Here is a 13517-nt window from a genome sequence, read left to right on the forward strand (position 1 = left end):
GGCCAGGTGGGACAGCGTCCTGACTGCAGAGACCCCACACCTCACCGTCATCCCCAGGACCCTCTGCTCTGGCCCTGCCTCGCAGTTGTCTATGACAATTAATGCTGCTGTGTTGTCCCTGGTAGCCCCAGAGCTCCCGAGGCACGGGACTGCCTTCCTTGACACAGGAGCCATGCCGAGCACTTTCTAGAAGCCTATTCCAAGTCCCTGAGTTCATGACCAGCCAGCCCCGGTCCTGTGTATGGACGCTGCAGACTTAGGTGTTGTTCTGAGAAACCTGCTCGGCAGGCTGCGGTGGAAGCAGTGCTGTCATATGCACCTGGAGAGAAAACAGAGATTCTTTCATATAAAGAATAACTTTAGATAAAAGGTGTCTGTTTACAAACATGGACTTTTTGGGAAGTCTTTCCTCTCAAATGTACAGCAATCATGCTGAGCCCCTGCTTACCACTGCAGGGAAACCCGGGGCAGTTGTGGGGGAGAGGGCAGCTGGCCACTCTCTATGTGATAGGTCTTCAGCCTGGGGCATCTGCCTCCGTGCCCTGGCTCTGAGCAGGAGGGGACAGGCCTGATTGCATGGCTCCCTGTTGTCCCTCAGGGAGGGCTGGGTTGAGTCCTGACTCTCAGTGCTGCAGAGCACTGAATCTGGCCCCTGAAGGGTCCTCACTCCACCATGCGCCCTGTTTCTTGTGGAGTGGGGTCCTGCTGCTCCTGTCCCAGCATTGCGGACGCTGCCCTTTGTCCAGGGACTTGAGTGACACCAAGGCCATGCAGTATGATACTAGTCCAATTTTATGTCATCCTGTTTCTTAAAAACAACACACTTAGGGCAAAAAGAATTCCATCCCAGAGGTCATTTGAGAGAAGCAAGCTGAAGTCCACTCTGGTGCCAAGGGGAGGACAGCTGTGTGCCTGGGAACATGGTGCACACCAGAACTTGGTGGTAGCCAGAGCCCAGAAGCAAGGCCAGGGATAGGACAGTGGGGAGGACTCTCAGGCAGGTCCCGGTGCAGGCTCATCTGGCCCGTTCCCCCACGTCCTTGCCGACACTTACTGTTGTCTGTTGATAGCTGCCATTCTGACCGGCGTGAGAAACAGCATGGAGCGCTTCAGAATCTGCAGATCGTCCTTGCGCAGGGGCCATGCTCATCTTCTCTGCATCATACGTGCTGCCGCAGCGAGCACAGGAAGTCACATTGCTGATGCGGAAGCCACCGGCTCCACGTGACTTTGTTGTGGCAGCCCTGGCATGGTCGCGTGCCTGGACCCAGCAGGTGGACCCGGGGAAGTCCGGGTGTTGGGGCCTGCAGGGCATATGTAGCCTCTGAATGGGGGTGCTCACCTGCAGGATGTTTGCCTGTGAAGTATGTGGAGGGGATCGAAGCTGCTGGTACTGCGGCCATCTGGGTGTCCGTCTCAGGGCAGTTGGCAGGTTATGGGGTTATGGCTCTTGCTCATCATTGCTCCGGCCCTCGCGCTTCTCCTTAGGACTATTAAGAAAGAAATCTGTGGTGACCTTCAGGCCCAGAATCAGTTCGATTCACCACCTCCCTTTCTTTGCCCAAATTGGATGTGTTCTTATTTTTAATACCCTGCCTTGTTCCACGAAGGGTTTTTGATCCTTCTAGCCCCCGGGGAAGCTTCTTGGGTCACTCACAACATGCTTTTCCCTCCCCGTTCCTGCCCTGCCCCTCCCCGGCTGTCCCCTTCCCTGAAAGAGGCCACTTTCTCGCTGCTCCTTCCCCTGAGGTGCCATTGGTGTACAGTGTGAACGTACTGAACAGAGCAGTTTGATAAGTTCCGACAAGTACCCGACTGTGGAACCGTGACCGCAGCCAGAGCAAGGACACCCTCCCCTCCCCTGGGGTTTCTTTGTGCCCCTTGTCGGCCTGGCCCCCCCACTCCCTGTCACTGTCCATCAGTGCCCTTCCTGCAGTGCTTCTCAGACGCAGTGGTGGGCTGTGCACCCCGTGCTCGGGTTCTTCCACCTGCATGGTAACGGAGAGCTCCGTCCGTTGTTGGGGTGTCGTATTGGCGTTGCTGGGCACCGTGGGGTGGACATGCCACAGTGTCTGCATTTACTTGTTGATGACATCTGGACGGTTTCCAGCTTTGGGCTGTTGGAGATGAGGCTGCTCTGAACATTGGTGTGCAAGCCCTGGTGGGGGTCAAAGCCCTCGTTGGTCGTGGGTGAGTACCTAGGGACGGAGCCCTTGGATCATGCAGCTGTGCATTTAGCTGTCTGCGAAAGTGACTGTACCAAGTCACGGCTCTTCCTGGGCCAGAGTTCCGGGTGTCCACCCTCTCACCAGCACTCATGTGCTCAGTCTTCATTTTCAGATCGTCTGGTGGGTATGAGACGAGAACACATTTTGGTTTGAGTTTGGGTTCCCTGCGACACGGTGTTGAGCTTTTTGCCGTCAGTAACCCCAGCTACTTGGGAGGCTGAACCATGAGGTCTGAAGGTTTGAGGGCAGCCAGGCTTGAGACCCTGTCTTAATTTTTTTTTTTTTTTAATAAAAAGATAGGAATGTAATGCAGTGATAGAGCACTGCCTACCACACGAGGGGCCCTGGGCTCACTCCCAGAACCACACAAAAATGAATAAAGAAAGACCTAAAAATTTTTAAATAAAACAAATTGTTTGCTCTCCTCCTGCGTTCTGGGTCCTGTGTTCTGGGTCCAGTTCTGGCTGAGGAGCGTGACCTGCAGACGTCGCCTGTTCTGCGGCCTGCCTTCCACCCTCCTCACTGTACCTCTTCAAGGGCAGCGCTTGAGTCTGATGAAGGTCCACTTGCCGTCTCGTTTCTCTTGTGGAGTGGGGTCCTGTCATCCCATCTAGAGACGGTTGCCTAAGTGGGCCACAACGGTCATCACCTTTCCTTCTGGAAGTCTTACTGTCCTGTCCTGCATGAGGTCTGTGATCCATTTTGAGTTAATTTGCTTACATGGTGACAGGGGGTTGGCATTTGTTCTGAGTGTGGCTCTATCATTGTCCCAGCCTAATTTAATGGAAAGACTCCTTTCTCCACTGAATTCCCTTTACCGTTGTCCACGTACACAAGGGTCCATTTCTTCACTCCCTGTCCCCATGCATTGATCTGTTCACCCAGACCCCACAGCCCCATCACTGTGGCTCTGCAGCGACTGAGTCAGGTGCTCATCTTTCAGCTTCGTCCTCCAAAATTGCTTGGGCTCTTCCAGGTCCTCTGCATTTCCATGTACGTTTCAGGATCTGCTTTTCAATTCTACAAAAATGCTGCTGGAATTTTGATTGAGACTGCATTGAAGTGATGGATTTAATTTTTCTGCAAGGAAAACTGCTGTCTTAACAAATCTTCCATCTATTTAAGACTTTGATTTCTCTCAGTGGTGTTTTCTGAGAGTAAAAGTAATGTTTCTCCTCTGTGTACAGATCCTAAACACCTTTTATCATATGGATCCATAACCATTTCTTATTTTTATAATATAATAAATATTTCAATTATTTGATGCAAGGATATGGAAATGCAATTTATTTTTCTGTGTTGCTCTTTCTTCCTGTAAACTGGATAAACTCAAAAGTTCCAGAAGATTTCTAGTAGATTCCAGCAGATTTTCTAGTTGTACCACCGTGTCACCTATGGAAAAAAAAAAAAATCTTTTTTTTTTTTTCTTCCTTTTCTAACCTAATTGGAATACCCGATTTCCCTCCTTACCTATTGGCTGGCAGGAGCGTCTGGGACAATACTGCCTGTGCTCTTCCTCAGTGTTGCATGGTGTGACATTTGTGGAGGGTCTTCCGTCTGTGTCCTTTTTCCCATGGAGGAATCCAGTTCCTTTCCCAGCCGCGGGGCCATCTGCTTGTCTCTTTGCCTAGGCCCTGGACGGTGCTTTCTTTAAAAGAGCTTGTCTGTTTCAGCCAAGGTTCTTAACATCGCCTTATCCTTTCAGTGTCCGTTGGTGTGGGGATGGCATCTCTCTTGTTGCTGATCAGATATTTCATGTCTTTTCTCTCTTCGTTTCCTCATCGCTTTGGCTACAGGTTGTGGATTCTATTTCTTTTCTCCAAGAGTCGGTTTCGTTTTGTAAGCTCCCTGTTGTTTTCCTCCTGTTCTTCTGAGTCCTGCTGGTCCAGTGCTCCTTACTTCTGCCTATTTTGGGTCTCGCAGGGTGGCCTGCGGGTGCTTCCCTCGTCCCCGTCTCCTTTCTCTCTGAGGTCGGTGTCCCCGATATTAATTCCTCGGCGCTGTTTTGGTTCCCTCCCTCCCGTGTGTGACACGCTGCGTGTTTGTGTTCTTCAAACTCAAACTCCTTCCTAATTTCCCTCTCTTCCTTCTTTCTTTGTGGTGCTGGTGGTGAACGCAGGCTGCACTGTGTTGTGCCACTGAGCCACACCCAGCCTGAGTCGGGGCTTGTGACATCGGGTCTGGCTGGTTTCCTGTTTACACGTGGGCATCCAGTACCATCTGCTGAAGGGCTGGCTTCGCCTCTACCCACTAGATGGCCTTTGCTCCTTGTGGAAGGCTGGCGGGCACATTGGTGGGGTCTGTCCTGGACTCTTCCGTCCCCCTTATCTCTGTGTCTGTTCTCTCTCTAGCGTCATGGGGTCTTGAAGCCACGTGGTCCTGTTCTCTGTGCTCTTTCTCAGTATTGCATCGCTGCTCCGTAAACTTTAGCATTATCTTGTCGATATTCACAAAATGGTTTTTTTAGCATTTTGATTGGGGTTTCATTTAATATGCCGATCAAATTGGGAAAATTTAGCATCCTAACAGATTTGGGTTTCTAATCCATGAACATGGAACATCTCTCCATTTCTTTGGAATTTCTGTCATCATAATTCTATGGTTTCCTGCACATCTGTCCTTTATGTACATTTTGTTAGATTTCCATGTAGTCATTTCAACTTGGTGCTGTTGTAAGTGCGATTACATTTTAAATTTCAGGCTCCAGTCGCTCAGTGTTGGCCTCCAGGAGAGTGGTTGACTTTGATATCTTAGTCTCATATCAGGACCGTATTACTAGTTCCAGGGGGCTTTTCCTTGGTTCTTTGGGAGCGTGGACGTGGAGACGCAGGACATCTGCAAGGAAGACAGCTGTATGTCTTTCCTCCTAACCACGTGCCTTTTGCTTTCTTTTCTTGTCCTGCCACATCAAAGGGGACTTGTGCCAAGTCAATTAGGTGTGGCGGAGGGGACCCCCTACTTTGCTCCTGATCCTAGAGGAGAGGGTGCGACATCTCGCCGTGAAACACGGGGTTACCTGCAGGTTTTCTGTGCGTGTTCTTTTCCCGTCGAAGCTCCCCTCTGTCCCTCATTTACCCAATTTCTCTTGACCGCTTGTCTTAAGCAGTCTGGTTTTGGTTTGTCTTGGTGTCATTTTCTTCATGTGTCTCGTTCTTAGGATTCACAGAGCCTCTTGATCTGTAGGTTTATTATGTTCATCAAACTTGAATTTCCCGCCATTATTTCTTGATAGCTTTTTATTGTCGATGACACAGCCTTGCAAGCCCCGCCTGCTCCACGTCCCTCCGCCTGCCTCCCGGGAAGGCTGTCCCTGTTTTGTTCGCGTCGTTTCTGTTGCTGTTTCTTCGCCTTACTGCGTCCTGGAGGCTCACAACTAGAGGGCTGACTTATTCTTTGATGTGTGTCCCCCACGTCTCTACTCCGCATCTCTCCTTCCTCCAGCATCGAGTCCTCCGGTTGCTATTTAATTCACCTCTCAATTCCCCCACCTGTTCCTTCTGGGTGGGTTTGTTAGGTCCATCTGTGCCTTACTGGGTCATGTTTCCAAGCCTCTCTGCCTGCTTGGTAGTTTCTGCAGGAAGCCAGGACCGTGCGTTCTGCCTGCCTGGCTGAGCGGGTGTTTTCATGTTCCTGTAAATATTTTCCACCTTTGTTCTGGGAGGTGGTTAAGTTACTTGGAAGCATTTGGTCACATTGGGTCTCGTGCTTCAGCCCGTGGGGACCACAGTAGCATTTAGTGTAGTGCAGTGCATGTGAGTGCTCTGCCCATTGCCCTCGGGTGACAGGGTTCAGTCCGCCTGGTGGTGACACGCACTGTTCCTGGCCCTGAGTCCTGGTGGCTGTTCGCTGTAACTCTTGTGGGTGGCAGACTCTGTGTCTGCACATCTCTGGAGCTCTCCCTCTCCAGCATCCTGCCCTGTGGACTCCAGTCACCGTGGCTGACCTGGCCTTTTAGCTCTGTCACCTCAACGTAGGGATACCACCAGCCTGCCCTCCCCCGCAACTAGCAGCACCTCCAGCTCCAGGCTGCATGCTGAGGTCATCACAGGCTACTCCTTCTGTCCATCTCTCAGCCATCACCGTCCCTCACAGTCTAAAGCCCAGTGTCTTGAGCACCATTGCTGGATGTAGTTTTTCTTGATTTGTTTTCTTTTAACTGCTCAAGGTAAGGATGGTAAATGCAGTCCTTATTTTTCCATCTTGGCTGAAAGCGGAAGTTATGGCACTTTTAGAAAGTAGCTCCACAATATTACTAAAAAAGGGCAAAAACATTTACAACAACACCAGTCACAAAAAAGGAGTGTGGGCAGAAGGCTCGATCTCAAACTTCCTCTAGATTCTGGGATTCCTAGATTCTCTAGATTCCTCTAGGTGTCCGGTTGTTGTGGCTCCACTTTCTGGTAGTGAGCGAGAGGGAAGTTCTACGAGAACCTACATACGTGTTTTCATTCTTAAGTGTCTTTGGCCAGCTGAACTTACCCACGGTGACCTCCTGATGAGGGACCACTAGCTGCAGTGTGTTCCAGAAAGTTCTCATCTCGGGCAGACAGTTTGTGGCTTCGGCCCCATTGGTGCATTTTGACTATTTAAACTGTGCATTTCTGATTTTCATCTCAGCTGTTCAGGACAGGTCCTCAAGGGCAAGGGAACATTTTCTGAATCTCAGCAAAACCTGTAAGTTCAGAAGTCAGTGAGTAACGGGTCTTGTGAGTAACAGGTAATACTTTAAATAGGAAATAAATAATATGAAAGTTAATGGAAAAAAAAATAAGCTTGTTTTTGAGACAGCATCTTGCAGTGTCGCCTAGTTGACCTTGAACCTGGCACAAGTGGTCCTCCTGCCTTAACTTCCTGAGTAGCTGGGACCAGGTGTACACCACTGTGCCCAGCTTAAAAGAGCTTTTCTTTTATTCTATTTACTGAAAGGTTGAAACCTTGTTATCATTTTTTTTAAAAATTAAAGCTACCTTTTAGATGCTTTTTGTTAAATCAGCTTATGACCCAGCATCTTTCAGGGTACAGCCGGTTCTCGAGGGAAGGCTGGCAGTAGTCTCCAGGTGAAATGAGCGGTGAGGCTGCGCATCGGGCCTCTCCCAGGTCCTGTCCTCAGGCTCATCGTCTGGTCGCTCACCTCCGTAGCTTTAATCTTTCCTTGTACGGTTGGGATTTGGTGATCTTGTGTGACTTGCTAGGACCATTATTAAAAGACCTGGGTCCCCCACCCCCATCCCAGCTGTCCCAGAGACAGGATGTGCCTCTGCTGCCATCACGGTGTCTGGCACTGGACCCTCCTGGCACACAGCCAGGTTCTAAAGCACGTTGCTCCTCCGTCCCCAGGAGTACTGTTCTGCCCAGCGGTTTGATCCCTCGTTTGCCTCAAGGCTGGAAAGTGTGCGTGTGGGAAGGGATTGTCGCTCCTGATGGAAACAACTGCTTCTGCCAAGGCGGAGGACGGTGTGTGTGTGCACGCCTGCTCGCGCCTGCACGTGTGTGTAGCATTGTCAACATTCCAGAGACGGCAAGGAATCAAGGCCTTCCTGGGAAGTCTTTGTTAGCTGAGGACCGTGGTCAGGCAAGGTGAAAGGAGAGCTGGAGAAAGTAACTAGTGAATTTCCTCAACACTCAGCTTATCACCCATAGATGATGGTTCTTCCTCCTCTGATTGTCAATGATTGTTCACTGATGAAAGGGAAGCGGCTGGTCGGAGGCCTGCTCATCCCTGCCCGGTGTTGGAGCTCGCCTGCCCAGTCCTTGGGTCACTTTGTGGCCTGGTGACTGGCCTGGGAGCGTTGGGGCAGGGCTGGGTGGGGCTCATGCAGAGAGCTCACCCAGCTGTGCAAGGCCCTGGGTTCATGCCCAGAACTGGAAGGAGGGTCGGGGGGAGCGGGGCCTGCTCTGCCCTCTCCTCTCTTCTCGTGTCTCCACGGTGGTTGCTTGTTGGCCAGTCTCTCTTGCAACACCGACCACCAAAGACTGGGGAACTGGCAGGGTCGGCTGTGCTGCCCAGGGTAGCACTGGTCCAGAGGGGTCCCAACAGTGTTCTCCTTATTGAGCTGAAATTTTGTTAGCTTTAAACTCCCTGTCGCCTAAACGGTCATATGTGGCTTCTTAGGGTGATGTCATGTTTGTTTGTTTGGTTTTTTTGGGTCTCCCCACTACCATTATACAGTCTAAAATTTAAAAAAAAAAAATCTGTTAGTTAACTTTTTCATCATTGTGATGAAATACCTAGGAAAATCAACTTAAGGAAAGAGTTTTTGGCTCATAGTTTCAGAGGTTAAGCCCAAGGTTGGCCAGGTCCGTTGCTCTGGCAGAATGCAATGGTGGAAGGCATGGTAGCCAGGAAGCTGGAGAGGGGACTGCTGGGGACAAGCTGCTCCTTTCCAGAGCACGCCCCCACTGATCCGCTACTTCCTCCAGTTGGGCCCCACCTCCCACAGTTCCACCAGCTGCCAATGAAGCTGTCAGCTTGTGAGTCCCTCCATGGACCAAGCCTTCAGCACACGAGCCTTGGGGGACACTCCAAACCTACTGAGTTCTTTACACCACCCCTCCTGAGATTCCAGGGTTCTGCTGCAGTTCTCTTAATCGGTAGGCAATGGCAACCTTGCTGTGTCCATCCAGGGCTATTGCTGAGCCTTTCATGGTCAGTAGTGCCAACACTAGTTCATGAGCTTCAAGGACACAAGTTTATTTTGAGATATGGCAGAGTCCTGTAATTTTCTATGAAGTGATGGGTTTGGAGCCAGAGCTCTGGTGGAGGTCCAGCCGAGGGAGGAGCAGGCCTCAGGCTTCTGACTGTCCAGATGATCCAAGGAAAACCAGCAGTCTTGGTTTAGAAATAAAGCTGGAATCCTTCAGCCAAGGTGGCACCCAGGGCTGCGAATCTGACGGGAGGCCCGAGTTCCAGGCCTAAAAATGACACTGATTGTTTTCATGCTCCCTTTGCTATTGGATGCACATAGGGTGGCGCAGAGGATGACAATATAATTTTTCTGCATATGATGCATAACATGGAAAGCCAACTTTTATATTAGATTTTTTTTTTGCAAATGATTGGAAAAAGTTATTATTCCTTATTGACTCTAAAATACTAAAACCCAGTGAGATTTTTTTTTTTTTAATCCAACAGCATTTATCTGCTATTTTGGAAAAGCTAAGAGGATGCAGAAACTCCGTGTGTGTTCTGTTAGCAGCATGGAGTCCCACAGGGGCGGCGCTTACTTCTGCTGAGAAGAGCCTGGGCCTCACAGCTGGCCTCAGCCTGTCGCCCTGCAGCTGTGTGACCTCAGATGAGGCAGAGAGGCACAGAGCTTCTCCGTCCTCATCTGTGAAGTGGGACAGCAGCTAAGCCAAAGGATATCGCGTGGATAGAGATTAGGCATGGGGCACAGGCTCTGACACCCCCCCTGTGGAGAGGAGGGTGGCTGTGGCTTTGGCATCATCTAACTTTAAATAATTAAGGAAAAGGTTGTAAGGACATCTCAACATAGAAGAGGCAGATTCTAGGTTGACCTTTTTTTTTTTAAAGATTTTGTTTAGTTGTCAGTCGACCTTTATTTATATATCATGCTGAGAATTTAACCCAGTGCCTCACACATGCTAGGCATAGTGCTCTACCACGGAGCACAACCAGAGCTCTAGGTTGACCTTTTAAAATTAATAGCCCCCTCTGACCTCCAGGAAGGGCCCTAACAACAGCAAGGTCTTAGTATCACCAGAACATCGGCGGAGCAGGGAGGCTGCGCTTACCTCTAGATGGTGACACAATGGTAGGAATGGGGAAAACCTCCTCCTCCCGCCTTCTAAGTAGAATGGAGCAGACATGCTTCCTGAAGATCCTTTTGCGTTGTCACCTTTTACAGCTACAAAAGTAGTCAAAGGTTGACACCACGAGTTACCCACGAGCCCAGGGTAGGGTTAAGCTGCAAGCCCGCCAAGGCTGGGCTGGGTCCCCTGAGAGGTAAGGGGAGATGAGGCTGGGGGCTCTGCCTGCTGCCCTGGGAGAGGGCTCTGTCCACCCATCTGTGCTGTATTCCCACCTGGCTAGAGGTGCGAGAGGCAGCAGTGACAGTTTTACTTTCGTCTGGGCCTCACTCCTGGACTGAGCATGGCACAGTGGTATTTGCAGACTTTCCAATAACCATTTTAATCATGATCTCACCGAAGGTCAGTATTTCCTTTACCAAACAGTGAACTACAGGTTAAGCATGTCTAATCTGAAAATCCCAAATCCAAAATGCTCTGAAATCCAAAACTTTTTGAATGTCAACGTGATGCTCCAAAAGTTTTGGATTTCAGAGCTAAAATGCTTGGCTTTTCAGATTTGGAAAAGTCACTTGCCGGGTGTCTATACCAGTGTTCTGAAATCTGAAACATTTCTGGTCCCAAGTCTCAGATGAGGGACACCAGACCTGTGCAGTCCCACACTGTCATTTGGGCTGAGCATCTGTGTGTCCTCCTCGTGCTGTATGCTTCACCTTCTTTTACAAGAACTTCAGTGGCAGGGGGACAGTGCCTGAGTGGTCAAGTCCCTTGCCAGGGACACACGGCCAGCAAGTAGCACATCCAGGAGTCAACCCTGCCCCATTTGAATCCCCCCTCAGTGCTCAGGTTGGTATAGGTGACCCTCAGTAGGCTTTGTGAGGACTAGTTTTCTCACCGGTGCTTGGCCCTTGACAAAATGTTAGTGGATTGGTTTCGTAGCCCCAAGAAGGTCTGCTCTTGGCCAAAGAGGCTGAGTAGCCTGTGGAGAAGTGACCAGCAGAGACCTCTGCACCTCATACCACGTACCACTCACTATGAGCTGAGCCTGGCTAGGAGTAAATCATGTCCACTCTGTGCCCTTGGAGTCAATGCCACCGTTGTTGCCGCTATCTGGGAGATGGCCACCTGCTGCCCGGTGAAGAGACCCTCACACACTGTGCTGGATGAACAGTTCCCTGGCTTCCCCAAAGAGTGAGCAGGTGCCCCAGGGCTTCCAGTTTAGAGAGTAGTCCTTAAAACCTCTTTAAAATACCCCAGGAAGTCAGCAAATGCCTATAATGCCTATAATCCTAGCTACTCTGGAGGCTGAGGCAGGGGGGTCTCAAGTTCAAGGCCAGCCTCAACAACTCAGTGAGACCCTCTTTTTTATACCTCCCTCTAATGCTACAAAGCAAAGCAATAAGAACATGAAAATTTTGGAAGCATTAAGATAAAAGGCTCTAACGCCAACACTACTTTAATGACTTCCTTAGGTAAATTGTAGAAGCACAGGAACTCACCTTATTTCAGAATGATAATTTAAGATTTTATTTCTACTGTAGTCCTAATCTAGTGAGGTCTTTGACAATTCAGATGCAGCCTTCCCCCTGGAGCTGTGAAGTCCTGTAGAATGTGGGGAGTTGGAAAGGGTCTGTAGGGCTAGCCTAGGCTCTGGGGTTCATTTTCATCATGCTAATCAGGTCCCCAGCTGAGCTGAAGCGTGAGTCATTTGAGCAGCAAGGCTGACCTTTCCTGAAAGCAAGAGGGTGAGAGCCCCAGACTCACCTGCTGCCAAGTCTCCTCTGTGTTCTTAACATTAATCCTTAGAAGTAGAAGGAAGACAATTCATTACAGCTTAGAGCAGTGATTCTGGCAGGATTTGAAAAGCACTGGGATCATATCATGGGGGAAACTTTAGCAATCTCACAAATAGAGGTTCTTGTGAACAGATCAGTTTATATTTGAAGGCAAATGCTGAGATGCTTGGGAATTTTTGTTTTTTAAAATATGAAAATCAAGCTTTTTCCTGTACAAATTTGACAATTTGATTAAAAGTGTGACTTTTGCATTTTTTTGTAAATTTTTAAAAATACCTTTTTTTATTTATAAATAAATGTGCTGCGGATCAAACCCAGTGCCTCCCACGTGCTAGGTGACTGCTGTTCCACTGAGCCCCAGCCCAGCGCCTGACTTACGCATTTTATTACTCTCTGTCCATCCAACCACCCACCCATCCCTTCTATCCACCCTTCTATTAGCTGCAGTGATGTTGAGTTAAACTGGATTTTTAGGAGGTGGCAGCCAGGCTGGTCTTACTCTGTGTGGTGAAATCCCAGCTTGGACTACAGATGCTCATTTCCTTTCTAGTACTGTGTTGGCCTGGGCCCCACTGAGCATGCGTGCCCTCTCTAAAAGCTGCTGTCAGCATGAACAACCCCGGAGATGATAGAAATCCATGATTCTGTACACTGCAGCTTCTGTTAGTCATCTTTCCATCACTGTGCCAAAGTAACTGGGATAATTAACTTATTTTAAAAAAGGTTTATTTTGGCTCATAGTTTTGAAGTTTCCAGTTCATGATCGATTGGCCCAATAGGCCAGGTGACTTTGGGCCTATGGGGAGGCTTTGTGCCTCTCGTACATGGTGAAGCAAAACTACTCACCTTGTGGCCAGGAAGCAAAAAAAAAAAAAAAAAAAAGAGGAGGAGACTGGGGTCCCACAGTCCCCTTCAAAGCCCCTCCCACAGTGACCTAAGGGCCTCCCAGTGGGCCCTACCTCTCATAGGTGGCATTTCTTTTTTTGTTGTTTGTTTATTTGATTTTTTGGCATTTCTTAATAGTGCCACCCAGGAGATCAAGTCTTTGATACATGGACTTTTGGGCAACATTTACCATCCAAACTATAGCATTCTCATAACTTAAAAAATATTATATATATTAAAATACCAGTTTCTAATTACTTATTCAATGCCAATTTGCATATTAGCACATAGAAATTTCAAAGGAAATGTTAAATTTGAATTTACTTTGGTAATTGGTAATAATAACAAATAGATTACATTTATATATTCACCCTATATATAAAAAATGGGGGTTGGGGTTGTAGCTCAGTGGATGAGCGCTTGCCTTGCATGCATGAGGCACTGGGTTTGATTCTCAGTACCATATAAAAAATAAGTACAAAAATAAATAAAACAAAGATATTGTATCCATCCATAACTTTTATATATATATATATATATATATATATATATGGATGTATATATATTCCAAGTGCTCTACATTTATTAACTCACTTGACATTACCATAACCCTTCAAAGTAGATACTGCTGTTGTCCCTATTTTACTGCAGGAGAAATCGAGGTACCTAGAGATTAACCCGTATGCCCTCGGTCCCTTAAAAGCAGCCATGTTGGCATTTGCATCCAGGGTGTGCCTCTTTCACCCACTTAGCCCCCGAATCGTTCCCCACCTGAGACCTCCCTGCCTCCTCCTGGGCCAGAGACCCCCGACGAAGCTGGCTTGGCCAGACTCCCCTGCCA

The 13517-nt window shown here is 48.8% G+C and overlaps 1 protein-coding gene and 1 pseudogene across 5 annotated transcripts in view; one reads left to right on the forward strand and one right to left on the reverse strand.

Annotated features, from left to right (window-relative positions):
* Eml1 (EMAP like 1) overlaps positions 1–13517 on the forward strand; it is a 158805-nt gene that overhangs the window by 70442 nt on the left and 74846 nt on the right. The window lies entirely within an intron of this gene.
* Positions 1094–1185, reverse strand: LOC125615451 (annotated as a pseudogene).

The sequence above is a fragment of the Marmota marmota genome, unplaced genomic scaffold (genome assembly GCF_001458135.2).
Source record: "Marmota marmota marmota unplaced genomic scaffold, marMar, whole genome shotgun sequence".
Lineage (NCBI taxonomy): Eukaryota > Metazoa > Chordata > Mammalia > Rodentia > Sciuridae > Marmota > Marmota marmota.